We start from the raw sequence: 15,337 nt of genomic DNA on the forward strand, positions 1-15,337 counted from the left end.
ATGAAAGAAATTAAAGAAGATCTAAACAAAAGGAGAGACACATTATTTTCAGAGTTTGGAAGACTCAAATTACTAAAATGCCAATTATCTCCAAATGGACCCATAAATAAAACAAATTCAGCAGTTTTTAAAAACTAATCAGCATATTTAAAAATATATAGAAATGCAGCTGATATAAAATAGCCCCTTCCCCCAAAAAACTGTGAAATTCTTGTGTAAGTTGAAGGATATATAGAACTTAACTTTAAAACTATGACAATCAAGCCTGTGAGATATTGCATTGAGAGTCTAGGAATACTTCATGGTCCACTGAATTTCAAAAAAGTTGCATAGGCAATTCAGAGAGAAAGAATAGTTATTTCCAGAAATGGTACTGGAAAAATTGGAAAGTTGTAAGAACCCCTCCAACACCCTGCAAAAGAACTTAATTTTAGCACCATAAACAAACATTAACTAAAAATGGATCATAGACCTAAAAATCCTGAAGCTATAAAAATTCTGGAAGAAAATCTTCATGAACATGGATAGATCAAAAGTTTTTGAATTTCCTCAAAATTATACTCTTTGCTCTTCAAAATAAACTGTTAAAAAATCTAAAATGCAAGTTAGAGATTGGAGAAAACATTTTCAAATAATGTATCTGATAAAGATATAAAGAATTTTCAAGGGGAAAGGAAATATGTACATACAAATAATTTTACATCTTCATATGATGATTCATAGTAGCTTTTCGTGCAATAGTCAAAAATGACAAAACTGGGATCGAGCCTCCTGTCCCTTTCCAGGCCAGTGGCCGCGGGGGCACGATGAAGCGAGTGGATGGCGCTGCCGCTCCCCGGCGGCCGCGGGCGGGGAACGCTGCCCAAGGATCCTGGATTCCTCTCTAGAGCATGAGCTCAGGCAAGAGCGCCCACTACAACCGCTTCTCTGGGGGTCCTGCCAACCTTCCCTCCCCAGACCTCAGCACCGGGACCAGAATGGAAACAACCTTTGGACCCGCCTTCTCGGCAGTCACCACCATCACGAAAGCCGATGGGAACAGTACTTACAAGCAGCACCGCAGAACACCTTCCTCTTCCAGCACCCTGGCATACTCCCCACGGGATGAGGAGGACAGCATGCCCCCCATCAGCACCCCTCGTTGCTCTGACTCGGCCATCTCCGTCCGCTGCCTGCATTCTGAGTCCAGCATGTCCTTGCGCTCCACGTTCTCACTGCCTGAGGAAGAAGAGGAGCCGGAGCCACTTGTATTTGCTGAGCAGCCCTCGGTGAAGTTGTGCTGCCAACTCTGCTGTGGTGTATTCAAGGACCCTGTGATCACCACCTGTGGGCACACGTTCTGTAGAAGATGCGCCTTGAAGTCAGAGAAGTGTCCCGTGGACAATGCCAAGCTGACAGTGGTGGTGAACAACATCACAGTGGCCGAACAAATTGGGGAGCTACCCACCACACTGCAGGCACGGCTGCCGTGTGGTGGGTGCAGGGAAGCCCAGTATCTTTGAGGTGGACCCCCGGGGGTGCCCCTTCACCATCAAGCTTAGTGCCCGAAAGGATCACGAGGGCAGCTGTGACTACAGGCCTGTGCGCTGCCCCAACAATCCTAGCTGCCCACCCCTCCTCAAGATGAACCTGGAAGCCCACCTCAAAGAATGCGAGCACATCAAGTGTCCTCACTCCAAGTACGGGTGCACCTTCATCAGGAACCAGGACACATATGAGACACATCTAGAGACATGCAGGTTTGAGGGCCTGAAGGAGTTCTTGCAGCAGACAGATGACCGCTTCCATGAGATGCATGTGGCCCTGGCACAAAAGGACCAGGAGATAGCCTTCCTGCGCTCCATGCTGGGCAAGCTCTCTGAGAAGATTGACCAGCTAGAGAAGAGCCTCAAGCTCAAGTTTGATGTCCTGGATGAAAATCAGAGCAAACTCAGCGAGGACCTCATGGAGTTCCGGAGGGATGCATCCATGTTGAATGATGAGCTGTCCCACATCAACGCAAGGCTGAACATGGGTATCCTAGGATCCTATGACCCTAAGCAGATCTTCAGGTGCAAAGGGACCTTTGTAGGCCACCAGGGCCCTGTCTGGTGTCTCTGTGTCTACTCCATGGTTGACCTGCTCTTCAGTGGTTCCTCTGACAAGACCATCAAGGTATGGGACACCTGTACCACCTACAAATGCCAGAAGACACTAGAAGGCCATGACGGCATTGTGCTAGCTCTCTGCATCCAGGGGTGCAAGCTCTATAGTGGCTCTGCAGATTGCACTATCATTGTGTGGGACATCCAGAACCTGCAGAAGGTGAAAACCATCCGGGCCCATGACAACCCTGTGTGCACACTTGTGTCCTCTCACAACATGCTCTTCAGTGGCTCTGTGAAGGCCATTAAGGTCTGAGACATCGTGGGTACTGAACTAAAGTTGATGAAGGAGCTCACAGGCCTCAACCACTGGGTGCGGGCCCTGGTGGCAGCCCAGAGCTACTTGTACAGTGGCTCCTACCAGACAATCAAGATCTGGGACATCCGGACCCTCGACTGCATCCACGTCATGGATGTCATCTGGTGGTAGTGTCTACTCCATCGCTGTGATGAATCACCACATTGTCTGTGGCACCTATGAGAACCTCATTCATGTATGGGACATCGAGTCCAAGGAGCATGTGCGGACCCTAACAGGCCATGTGGGAACCGTCTAGGCCCTGGCAGTCATCTCTACACCAGACCAGACCAAAGTCTTCAGTGCGTCCTATGACCGGTCTCTCAGGGTCTGGAGTATGGATAATATGATCTGCACCCAGACCCTACTGCGCCATCAGGGTAGTGTGACTACACTGGCTGTGTCCCGGGGCCGGCTCTTCTCAGGAGCTGTGGATAGCACTGTGAAGGTTTGGACATGCTAACAGAATTCAGGCCAGGCCTTTACTCCCTGTGGGCCTGTCTGAGCCAAGCTGGCAACACAGGGTGGCCCTGGAGCTTCTTTCTGCCCTGTAGGAGCAGACTGAGTCATGTGGCCAGGCAGTGCCCTCCCTGCCCTCACTCCGTGAACCTCCTTCTACTCAACTCGGCCCTGTCTCATTGTGGTTAGGGCAACACCCAGGCTCTTCTCTGGGTGCCAGGTACTACGCTTGCCCAGCCGACCCTTTGTCCCCACCCCAACTGAACTATGGGCCTTTTTACTTACCTTTTCTACTGTTTTTAGACTGTATATAGATTTATTTGATTACTTCCTGATTGAAATAAAAGCTGCACAGACTGTGAAAAAAAATGACAAAACTGGAAACAACTAAAAAGTCAACAACATGTGAATGGTTAAAAAAATATAAATATAAATTGTAGAATGGAGTACCACCCAGAAATAAAAACAAAGAACTCCTGACACTAGAAACATAAGATGAATCTCAAAGTAGTTATGCTCATTGGAAAAAAGCCTCACCCTACCACCACCAAATGAAAATTAATATACATACTCTTATGTTTTTAATTGCACATAATTTAAGAAAATTCACACAGATTAGTAATCTATAGTGACAACAAATAGATCAATGGCTATCTGGGGATGCAAGGGGGAAGAAAGAAGGAATGGAGACATTATAAAGAGGTAAAAATAAATTTTAAAAGATGATGTATATGTCACCATCTTGAATGTGGTGATGGTTTCATGGGCATACATACAAGCTGAAACTTATCAGACTGCATAATTTAAATATGTGAAGTTTAAAACCCAACAATTATATCCAATAAAGCAAACAAAAAATATAAAAGCATCAAAAAGTTCAAAACTCAGCATAAAATTCAACTTTGCACATTTGTTCTAGGGTAGTCTCATAAACTTTAGTTAACTCAATTCCCTCTTATAAATGATAGTCCTCAAGTCTTCTATGAATTTTTATTTTATATTTCAGAAGTGATTAAGTATTCTGACAGAAAAAAATAAAGATTCTTAAGAAAAAAGTTGCTGTCAAGTAGGAGTTTTGGAGACAATTCAAATATAAGAGAGGAAGAAGGGAAGGTAAAGAAAGGGAGAAATGGAGGGGAGAGAGAGGAAAAGTGAATGAGTAAAATCCACACACACAAGAAACCTTAAAGAATGACCTCAAATGCAATCTCAATTTAAGAACATTTGCATTTAACCTGTACTGTAAACTTGGATCAAAAGCTATAGTGCTTATATAGATTGCTGTTGGTTCATTGCCCCTCATCTGCCTGTCTTTCTCTCATCCACACTAAATTCACAACTGCAGGTTAAGCAGCTTCACTTTGAGTCAGCAGAACTTTGTGGAGTTGTAAGACAACAAATTCCTGAGAGCAATTACTATTACTAAGGTTGCAGCCATCATCCACTGTTTTCTGGCCTTCTCCCTATCCTGACTCACTTTACCACAGGCTTTGTAAGGCTCTGGTGTGCCCAGAATGAGCAATCCATATCCTCTAAAAGGATGTTAAAGAGGCAAAGGTCTTTTCTGAGGAAGCCACCACCATCCCAACCCAAACTGACACGTACTGACCATAATGGCTGCAACCACTATGTGGACTTAAAAAATATACTGTTTAAAATAAAGTAAAAAACCCAAAATGTAAAACTCTTTTTGTGAAGACTTCAACCATTAAAATACTGACAGATGAATAAAAATTAGGACACATGTAAAAATGAAAATAAAGAAGATGTCAGAGGTTTTGTTTTTCTCCCTCCTGTTTTCACAAACAATCTTTATTGATGTTATATTGTCTTTTATAGGGGATTTAAAAAAAGGTATATTGACAGCTGCAAGCTTGAAGGCTTTTTCATTCTATCCAGCTGAAATGAATCTGAGGCTTCTATTCATCTGGGGAAAAAAGGAAAAATAACATTTATTTTGCTCCTGTGGTGGGTGGTTGTTAGCTGGGCTGGATTTGTTTGACTGCTAATTACTGGTAACACTTATCTGATTGTTATATATTTTATAAATGTGTCTAGCAGTGTTTTGTCTGTAAACGTATGCAGTTCAGAAAATACCTATCATAACTTAATCTCCTGTTCCATGGGATAAGAAAGCTTGACCCGGGCCAAGACAGTGATATGGCCCTCACCTCATTGTAAGCACAGTGTGTGCTTTAATAAGACCCAGGGAGGCCTGGTCTGAATAGCATTCTCCGGGGAATAACACTACTGTGGCAAATTACATAAGACACAGAAGAAGCCGTTGTTGTGCCTGCTGCATGTCATGTCAGGAAAGCAAAATAGTAGACAAGCAAGAACACCAACACCAGGGCCAACCAGTCATTTGAAGAATAATTTGTAAAAATCTACAAAAATGTTCAGGATGCACTAAGCAATTCTTTTCTAGGGTCATCTCTGCAGAGAAAACAAGTGCATAAAGCTTCAAGTATGAAGAAGGATGCTGCTACCTCAGCAGTCTTGTCCTTTTATGATAGTAAAAAACTGGTTGAGGGCTGTGGCTGTGGTTAATTGGTAGAGTGCTTGTTTAGCATTCTCAGCACTGCAAATAAATAAATGAATAAAATAAAGGTTCATCAATACCTAAAAAATATTAAAGACAAAAACTGGTGAACAACTTAAATTGTCATAAGTAGGTGGACCAAATATGTACAAGCACAGAATGGACCACCGTGCAGCTGTTAGAACAAAATGAAGATTTATGTAAAATAATGGATGATTTAGGAGTTAAAAGCAAGTTGGAAACAATTTTGTAACATTTTTTACTGAGACATACCATTCACAAACACTATGTATATGAATGATTACAAAGGAATAAAGAAGGAATATGCATGGAAATTTAATAAAATTTACCAGGAAAAAGATTAACTTCTGAATTTACAAACTAAATCTAGTGGGATTATCTACACTTTTTACTTTAGTTTAAAAAAAAAGAAAATGAAATAAATTTAAGTTGAATAGGATATCACTGTAGAGAACAATGCTTTAGAAAAATTGAATGTGATCAAACGAAGACAATGAATTTGGTAACACAAGTGTTGTTAGTAATTTCCATCAAGGAAAATATGGAGTACTTTTTTGGGGAAAAAAGAGCACATGTTAAAGTGGCCTTTTGTCCCCTTCCACCCCCCTCTTAACCATACAGGGTCCAAATTTCTGGATAATTAGCAGGTGGAATGAAATATTAGTGGACAATTAGAAGAGGGACCCTTTGGGGAAAGTTAGTCTCAACATTAGAGCTACATCTCTAAGAACTAAAGTATCTATGGGAGGAAAAACTGCAAGTTCTTTTTCAGATTAATATAGGCATGGTTATGCTAATTCTGAGTAAAGCCAGCAGACTGAGTTCCCAGCAATCCTGGAGTCCTAGGCCCTGCCCGTCTGAGGGTCCAATTGTGTTCCCCCACAGGGATGACTGACACCATCTTGCTGCAGAGTTCTCAGGACTAGCCTGTGGCCATGGATGCTTCTAGGGTGGGACTGGGACAAGGCTGGGTGTCTTTATGAACTAATTCAGATCTTAAATCACAACTGCCCACATAACCATCTGTTAAGTGCCATGTGGACCCTAAAAGAAAAATCCAGTTTGGTCCTAAAAATACTATTTGCATCACAAGGAAAGGTCTCCTATGGCCCTGCCTCAAAGGCCTCTGTTTTACATAATATTAATTAGAGATGCTAATTCTGTGTCAAAATGGTACAATGGTCACACCCTGGAATGTGAAATCATATACCTTAAAATTCTGCCAAACTGTGTCATTTCATTAAAGTGTAACAAATGGGTTTAAATTGTTTATATTCTACAGCTCTCTAACCACAAGTTCACTGGACTGGAATTATAATGTTGCCTGGACTTGGAGTTGTAACCTTTGACTCATGATATGCAAGACTGATTTCCTTCTCTGTTGGTTAATACTAAAATTATATATACTCACATGTGATTAAGAAGGAAGCAGTCTTTGAAATTTTTAATGAACCTCTCCTGTTTCTGCTATATGTCATTTAGCCCCAAGAGTATTTCCCATTGCCTCCTTGTGATACTGGAATATTTCTCTCTTGCCAGCAGATCTATGTTAAGCTTTGTTAAGCAGATGATGCTGGAGGAACCATGGAGGAGGAAGAATCAAGGGGTAGGTGCTCACCTATCAGCTTGCCAGCCCTAGGCAGTGGTTCCCTGTTTGTCTACCAGCCTCAGCTTACCAGACCCAGGAGTGGATTTCCTGGTCACAATGCTTTGTCCACCTCCCTGAGCCCACTAGCACCAAAACGGAGGCTCCAGCAGCTAGTTCTAGCTTGCAGTTACATGCTACCAGTATTTATTCTGTAGCTGTGAATCGGCTCTAGCCCAGGGGTTCTCTGCCATCCAGTGGGCTGTGATGATTTCTTTCTTTCCCCATGCTATCAATATGGGTCTCCTCTTCTTTTCTTGATCAGTTTGACTCAATATTTGTTGCTCCACTAATCATCTTTTAAAACAGCTTTTATTTAACTCCATTGTTTTCAATTTCATATATCTCTTCTTTGATACTGATTTTCTTTTTTCTGCTTGCTTTTGATTTAATTTGCTTATTTCTTCTGCTTGATACTATAGACATATAGTCATTAATTTTAAAATTTCCTGTTTTCCAGTATTAGTTTTTAATACTATAAATTTCCCTCAAAGTACTGCTTTAGCTTTATTTCATATATTTTGATATGGTATGTTTGGAGGATCTATTCAGTCTTTTAATCAAAGCACAGTTATTAAAATATAAAATTAAAGTTATTAAAAACGGTTACTGTGGGGATTAACATAATCAGACAATGTAAAATAATCACTCTCTGTGAGAGTTAACTTATAGGTATTTTCTGTTTTCTTCACTAAAGCATCATGCCTAATGATTTTTCTCTGAACACATGGTGACACAGTCTCATAATCATCCTTTTCTAGACATTTTGCAGGATTCTGGACAAAATGCAACTTGTTCTTCATGTCCCTGAGAAGCAGTTGCTAGATGCCTGGAACTTGATGCTGTGGTGGTTACTCAGCTTCAACCAAGTGAATAATGATGATACCCAAGGAAAGAGAGGGGCCAGATATAACAAACAGGATGACCTCATGGAACACAGCTCTAGGACAACCCACTAGCCTGCATTACATGTAAAAGAAAGAAACCATCTATTTTCTAAGACATGTCATTTTTGCCTCTTTTGAAATAGGCAAATTGATATGCTAATTATTTCACTTTGGTTGCCATTTGGAAAGGAGAGGAGTATTGTAAGGGATGGGGAGAGGACAGAGCCTGCCACAATGACCAGTTGAGATATCATGGTGACATGGACAAGCACAGTGGAGAACTGTGAGTCAATTCCATATCTTTTTGAGAACTAGAACTAATTAAGCTTGCTAATATATTTGGTGCACAGGACAAAGAAAGGGTAAAAATTAAGAATAATTCTTATATTTGGATGGATTTCATCTGATACATCCAAGAGGAAGGAAGGACTAATAGTGATGCTGGACATACAGGGCTGACTCAGAATTTTACACATGGTATTATAACCATCTGCTGCCTAGTCTTCTCCATGGCACACCATTAGGTACTTGGAGGAAGGGATAATGAACTATTTATTTTAATGGTCTAGGTTCTAACAGAATAACTGACATAAAGTAGATAGTCAATAAATACTTTTTGAATTAGTCAATAAATAAGCTTTTGTGAAAGGAAATTTACACTATAAATGATGGGAAAAAAATGCTTTGGGATTAAAATACCTACCTATACTACAAAAGAGATCTAAATAATTAAATTGCTAAAGGAATTCAGCAGACAGGGATTAATATTTTAATGAAGACAATACATTTAGAACAGTGTATTGAGACATAAAAGGATCTTAACATTAATTTATAAGTGTATAAAAGATATTAAAACAAAAATTATTACTGTGGAAAAAAATAACAGTTTTGGAAATGATACCACAAAGATCATTTGGTTTAGTGGTTTTCATAGTATGTTCCTCTGAGTCCTGTACTTTCTTGGAAGCACACCTGGGAGGTAGAGGAAGTTGTCAAGCAGGTGAGATTTAGGAGTCTAAAGATTATTGGTGAAATTTAATTCTAAAAAGGAATTACACTATTAAACTTTTTTTCACTCAAAGCTATGATTCCTCTAACCTTCTTCTCTAGGTGAAGAAATTGAACCCTCCTTAAGCAGTCCAGTTACAAATAGAGAAGTAGAAGAAGGTTCTTTCAGCAACTAGTCTAGAGATCATGAACTTTTATTCCAGAATTTTTCTAAAACAATGCTTGACACACTTCCATATTAACTATCTGTTTTAGTCAGCTTTTTTTCTGCTGCAACCAAAAAATCTGTCAAGAACAATTTTAGGAGCAAAAATTTATTTTAGGGCTCACCATTTCAGAAGTCTTAGTTCATGGATGGCCAAATTCATTCCTCAGGCCTAAAGAACAGCATGAGAAAAGAGTGTGGTGGAGGAAAGTGATTCAGGGCATCACATCAGGAAGCAAAGAGACACTTCATTCACCAGGTACAAAATAAATATCCTAAAGGCACATTCCAGATGCCCACCTCCCCCAGCAACACTCTGCCTGCCCTCAGTTACCACTCACTCAATCCCCATTAGGGATTATTTCACCAACTGGGTTAAGGTACTTAGAGTTCTCATTCACCTTTGAATGTTCTTGCATTGTCTCACACATGAAGTTTTGGGGGGCATCTAAGATGTAAACCACAATACTATCTATCACTTCTTGGAACTGTAAGTTCCATACGTTTATTACAAATGATTAAATTATTTCACTTATACTGGGCTTAAACACAATGTAATGCAAAGAGAAGGAGCTTTGAGATTTGCAACTAGGTTCAAGCTCTGCCAGCCACAGTTACATGAAAAAAATATTTTAATGGAGGTAGCATAGGGTATTCAGGTCAGCCAACTTTGTTGCTCAAACACTGATATGAAATGAATATACAAATCACTACAACATAGTTATGATTTTCCCCTTGGAGTTTCCATGGAATTAATTAAATACTAGACAGAAGTAAAGGGAAGAGAAATAAGATGAAAAGAAACTCTCAATTTATTCATTCACATTTCAAAGAAAAGTACTGCCTTTCCCATAAAAACAAAGAAGTAAAATGTGGAGCTATTATTGAAAGTACCTTTGTATTATAGTCCCGTTATCACTGTAATATTTATCCAGCAGGTTAAGCTGCAGCACACTGTGGATAAAATCTCATCATTTGCTTTCTTTTTTATTCTCGGAGTGAATTTTTTAATCTTATCATCTGAGATGACAGCCTAGCATTATCAAACCTATGTATCCTGAGAGCCAGTAGCAGGACCAAATTTCCTTTTTTCATTATTTTTGGTGGAACAAACAGACCTTTGGGGTAAGCTATCAGCAATGATACATCTTCAAATCTCTACTGGGCTCCCTGAAGGGGGAAAGAAGGTAATTAATCTGTCACCCTAGTGTATTGATTCTCCACAATATTTAAAAATTTATTTCATTGTGATAAAATTTTATCATAAATAGATGAACTAGAACAAGAGAAAAAGAAACATTTCTAACCAAAGCTGTTGAAGAGCATAAAGGGAAACATTATCTAGAAGAGCTTTGAGATCCTCAGACTAAAAAGAATGACAGCAATTACAAACAAAAAAACCAATACTTGTCCTGCCGATTTTTACTTTTTTTCTGATTTAATTAGACAGTTCTGAAAACAGATCTGACATATGGCTAGCTTGCTCTCATAAACTTTATGCAATGAAGACTGTAGAAATTTAGAGTATAGAGATTTATAAATGTGTTGATTTTTCCAACTATAATCCTCTTAATTTGCTAATCTCCTTATAAAGTTTCAGGAGGATACAGAAGCGTTCTAAGTAATTCCCCTTACGCTTCTGAAGATGTCATTAAGTGTGAAGACTCACTGGAATGTCTCCTTCTACTAAGAGATTGAGAGTCTCTTAAATTTTTATTTTTGTCTTTCATTTTCTACTTTCTAAAATGTGCCCTACATATTATCACAGACAGCCTTGAAGCATAAAAGTACCAAAACATAACCCAGGTTATGTGCAAGAAAAAAAGAGAACTCTGTCATCATAGCAATGCCTTAGTGAACAATGACATCAAAATGATCTTGGAATCGTGCCGGAACAGCCATGTCTGTTCAGTACATCCTTGTATCCCATCCCAACACTATAAACATAAGGCTTGGCTCATTAGCTGACATGGTGGAAATGACTGGAGTAGGTGTGGAGGTCAGTGAGAAGGTGAACAGCTGCTTCTGGGGCATTATCACATGAGGAAAGATGGTAGAATTCTGAGCAGTGAAATGCAAGTAGTTAATTGAAAACTGACTTGTAGATCTTTTAATTCTGATGTGAGGTTTTGAATACTAAATGCAAATTATAGGTTAGATTGCTGGTATTGGTCAAACTCATACTTGGACCACAGACCAATGGGTGCATGGGTGCAGGGCAAGTCCAAAGGCAAGAGGAAACACAAAATCTGTTGTACATCAAAACAAAGCAAAACAAATGCTACAAAGGATCGATCTTATCAAAATCATAATTTTAACAAAACAAAACAAAAATAAACAAAATCATTATTTTAGAAACTAGAGGTTAAAGAAACATGGATTAGTACGGGGGGAAACTATTTCAATTGCATGGCTCACTCAGTGTTTTTTTTTTTTTTAAGAAACATCAAAGAAGTGCTAGGATGGTGACTGAGACAGAATAGTTTAATTGTCAATAATAACTCAATGTTTGTAAAAGTCATAAAATATTCATTTGAACACAGACCACTCTCTAAAACCTTTTGACCTATTAAAGTCACTGAGCTTGTGCAAGAAATAATAGGATGGTGTATCTTTTTGCTTTTTTGAAAGAAAGTTGATACAGATCTGCCCAAATAAGCAAATTCTCCCACTTTACCCAACTCATACCAACTAAAGCACCCTAGAAGAAGAAAGTTCATTATCGACATTCTCACACCCTGGCCCATATCCTTAGGGTACTGACTGTAGGTTTTCCATGTCTCAACTTGGTGACTACACTGTTTGTTCCATTGCTGCATAGTGTGGTATTTCCTTACCATTGCATTTCCCTATATCACCTATGACAGCTTTCATTAAATTGCAAGGCAAAAATATTTTAATTGCCTAAGTGCCTATTCCCTTCAACACTGTCTCTCACTGGCAGAAGAAGATAAAAATTGTGGTAAAGGGAATCTTACCATTAATTCAGAAGAAGAGAATGAATTTTGCAGATAGTATTCTCTTCCATCTACATCAGTTTTTTTTAAATGAATTTTAATTTTTTAGAGCAGTTTTAGGTTCACAGCAAAATTGAATGGAAGATACAGATGTTTCCATATAGCATCATTGTTTTAATTGCTTGCAAATAAGATTGAACTAAATATTTGGAAAGAAACAAAAAAAATGATCACATCTATTTATTTATTTTGCTAGAGAGAGGGCTATAATTTCTTTAAAGTTAATGTCTTTATAATTTTATATTGAATTTGACATGTGATTTATCACAAAAATCAAAATTATGAATTGGACTATTCTACGCACTTCTCAATTATTTTTATCTGAAAAGAATTTTCAATATTAGGATAAAAATTAAAAAGGACCTGAGATTAACTGGAGTGCCTATATGATTTTAGCTTCCTTATTCCCTCAGAGTAGCAGTCCCAGTGGTGTTACCAAGAAAATCCAAATGAAAGTCTGTCAAACTTTTTAAAACAGTCATTCATCAAAGTCTACTTAGAGGCCCAAATCTTCATTACGTCAGATTAGGCCCCAACTTCCTTGACAAAACTCCTAAAATGCAAGAAATAATATCAAGAATTAATAAATGGGTTGGACTCAAACTAACAAGCTTCTTCTCAGAAAAAAAAAAAAAAAACAATCAATGAGGAGAACAGACAGCCTACATTTTGGGCACAAATTTTTGCCACACACACATCAGATAGAGCACTAATCTTCAGGATATATAAAGAATTCAAAGAACTTAACTCCAAAAAAACAAACAACCCAATCAATAAATGGGCTAAGGAGCCGTATAGACTCTTCTCAGAAGATATACAATCGATCTACAAATATATGGAAAAATATTCAACATCTCTAGTAATTAGAGAAATGCAAATCAAAAGTGCTCTAAGATTTCATATCACAGAATGGCAGTTATCAAGAATACAGACAACAATAAATATTGGTGGGGGTGTGGGGGAAAAGATCATACATTGCTGGTCAGACTGCAAATTGGGAAAACCAATCTTGAAAACAGTATGAAGATTTCTTAGAAAACTTGGAATGTAACCACCATTTGACCCAGCTATCCCACTCCTCAGTCTACACCCAAAGAACTTAAAATTAGCATAGTAACACAGCTACATCAATGTTCATAGCAGCTCCATTCACAATAGCTAAACTGTGGAAGCAACCTAGATGCCCTTCAATAGATGAATGGATAAAGAAACTATATATATACACACACACACACACACACACACACACAATGGAATATTATTCACCATTAAACGATAATAAAATTATGGCATTTGCAGGTAAATGGATGAAGTTGGACAATATAATGCTAAGTGAAGTAAGCCAATCCCAAAAAACCAAAGGTTGAATGTTCTCTCAGATAAGTGGATGCTGATCTGTAGGGGAGGCACTAATGGGAAAAAGGGAATAACTTTGGGCAAAGAGGAGGGAGAGATAGGAAGGGTGCATGGGGACAGGAAAGATGGTGGAATGAGATGGCCATCATTATCCTGGGTACATATATAACTGCACATATGGTGTGACACTACACCATGTACAACCAGAGAAATGAAAAGTTGTGATGCAAATGTGTACAATGGATCAAAATGCATCCTGCTGTCATATGTACCTAATTAAAATAAATTAATTAATTAAAAATAACAAAAACAAAACAAAAAGTCTACTTAGCTGGGCATATTGAGGACACAATTGCTAAATGAACTAAATCACATAACAAGAGTCAATAACCAACTGTAATATGCACACATCACTATTCTGTATGAGACATAGACATTTTGTCACAAAAGAGATGGGATGCATAAAATGAGCCTAACATTACTTCCAAAAAAGATTTCATTAACATCTTACAGCTATTTACTTTTCACCTGGCAAACATGAAACATTTTTAGTACTGAACGTTTCTTAGAGCAAATAAATAGTAATTTGTTCTATTGAACTTCAATAAGATGAACTTTGCATGAGAACGTTAAATGTTATCTGCTATTACTGGTTTCTATACTATTACAACGGAAAAGGGAGAAAATAAGGAAAAAGCCAAACCTTTATCTATTTTTTTAATATGTGTTTTTTTAGTTATAGGTGGACACAGTACCTTTATTTTATTTTTATATGGTGCTGAGGATGGAACCCAGTGCCTCACAATGTCAGGCAAGTGCTCTATCATTGAGCCACAGTTCCCGCCCTTATTATTTTAAAACAAATAAAAGAAGGAAAATCATTTTTTTTATTTTTTAAAATGATTCTTAAAGTGATCTCCACAGAATTCTCTAAAAAGATGAATTTTAAAAGGAGCAAAGAGGTTCAAGAAATATCCTTGGCCTTTGCAATAATTCCATCATCACAAGTCAATATCTGAACAGTGTCAGAGTGCACAACAAATTTTTTTCCACACAAAGCACTCCTCTCCTTTCCAACCCCTACTCTCAAATCCTAAACTCTGTCAGAGAATAAGAACAAAAACAAATGCAGTGCAAGGTCAAAACTGAAGGGAGACAGCAGAGGGGTTTGGGTCAACAGACCAGAGGTCCAGGAGCAGAGAGAGCTTCTATTGGGAAGTCAGAGAAATATCCACTGTGAGAGGGGACAGGTCTAGTATTTGGAGTGAAGAGTTATAGACATTAGAGATAAGGAAAAAGGAATACCAGGCAAGCATTAGGGTTTGGTAATGCAGGATGTATCCCCAAACTAAATCTTGCATCTTTACAGGGATTGGTCGACATGATAGGTAAAGGAAGTTCAGACTGACACTTGCTTTTTTCCTGGAGAAGAATCTACTCCCAAGCAGAGACTCACATTCTCTGATAATTTTTCTATCTAATGCTATAAAAAAATAACAGAACCCTAGACTTAGATTATGCACTATACTAAGAAAAATTCATTCAATGGTACATTTAAAACACACAGTTTTGAGAGGGCTGTCAGCTCAGTAGCAGTGAGCAGCAGAGTCAGTGCGCTCGGCTACGGGCAGAAGAGCGCGAGGGAGCGTGGGGCAGAAGAGCGCGAGGGAGCGTGGGGCAGCAGGAGCGAGCTCCGAGCGCGGAGGGAACCCAGACGCTCAGCCCTTCCCGAGCGGCCCAGGCAGAGCCCCCGCC

At 38.9% G+C, this 15,337-nt stretch overlaps 1 pseudogene; it reads left to right on the plus strand.

Moving 5' to 3' along the window:
* The first annotated feature begins 886 nt into the window (after positions 1 to 886).
* On the plus strand, positions 887 to 2,972 carry LOC143387626 (E3 ubiquitin-protein ligase TRAF7 pseudogene; annotated as a pseudogene).
* The last annotated feature ends 12,365 nt before the right edge of the window (positions 2,973 to 15,337 follow it).

Source organism: Callospermophilus lateralis, unplaced genomic scaffold (assembly GCF_048772815.1).
Source record: "Callospermophilus lateralis isolate mCalLat2 unplaced genomic scaffold, mCalLat2.hap1 Scaffold_83, whole genome shotgun sequence".
Classification (NCBI taxonomy): Eukaryota; Metazoa; Chordata; class Mammalia; order Rodentia; family Sciuridae; genus Callospermophilus; species Callospermophilus lateralis.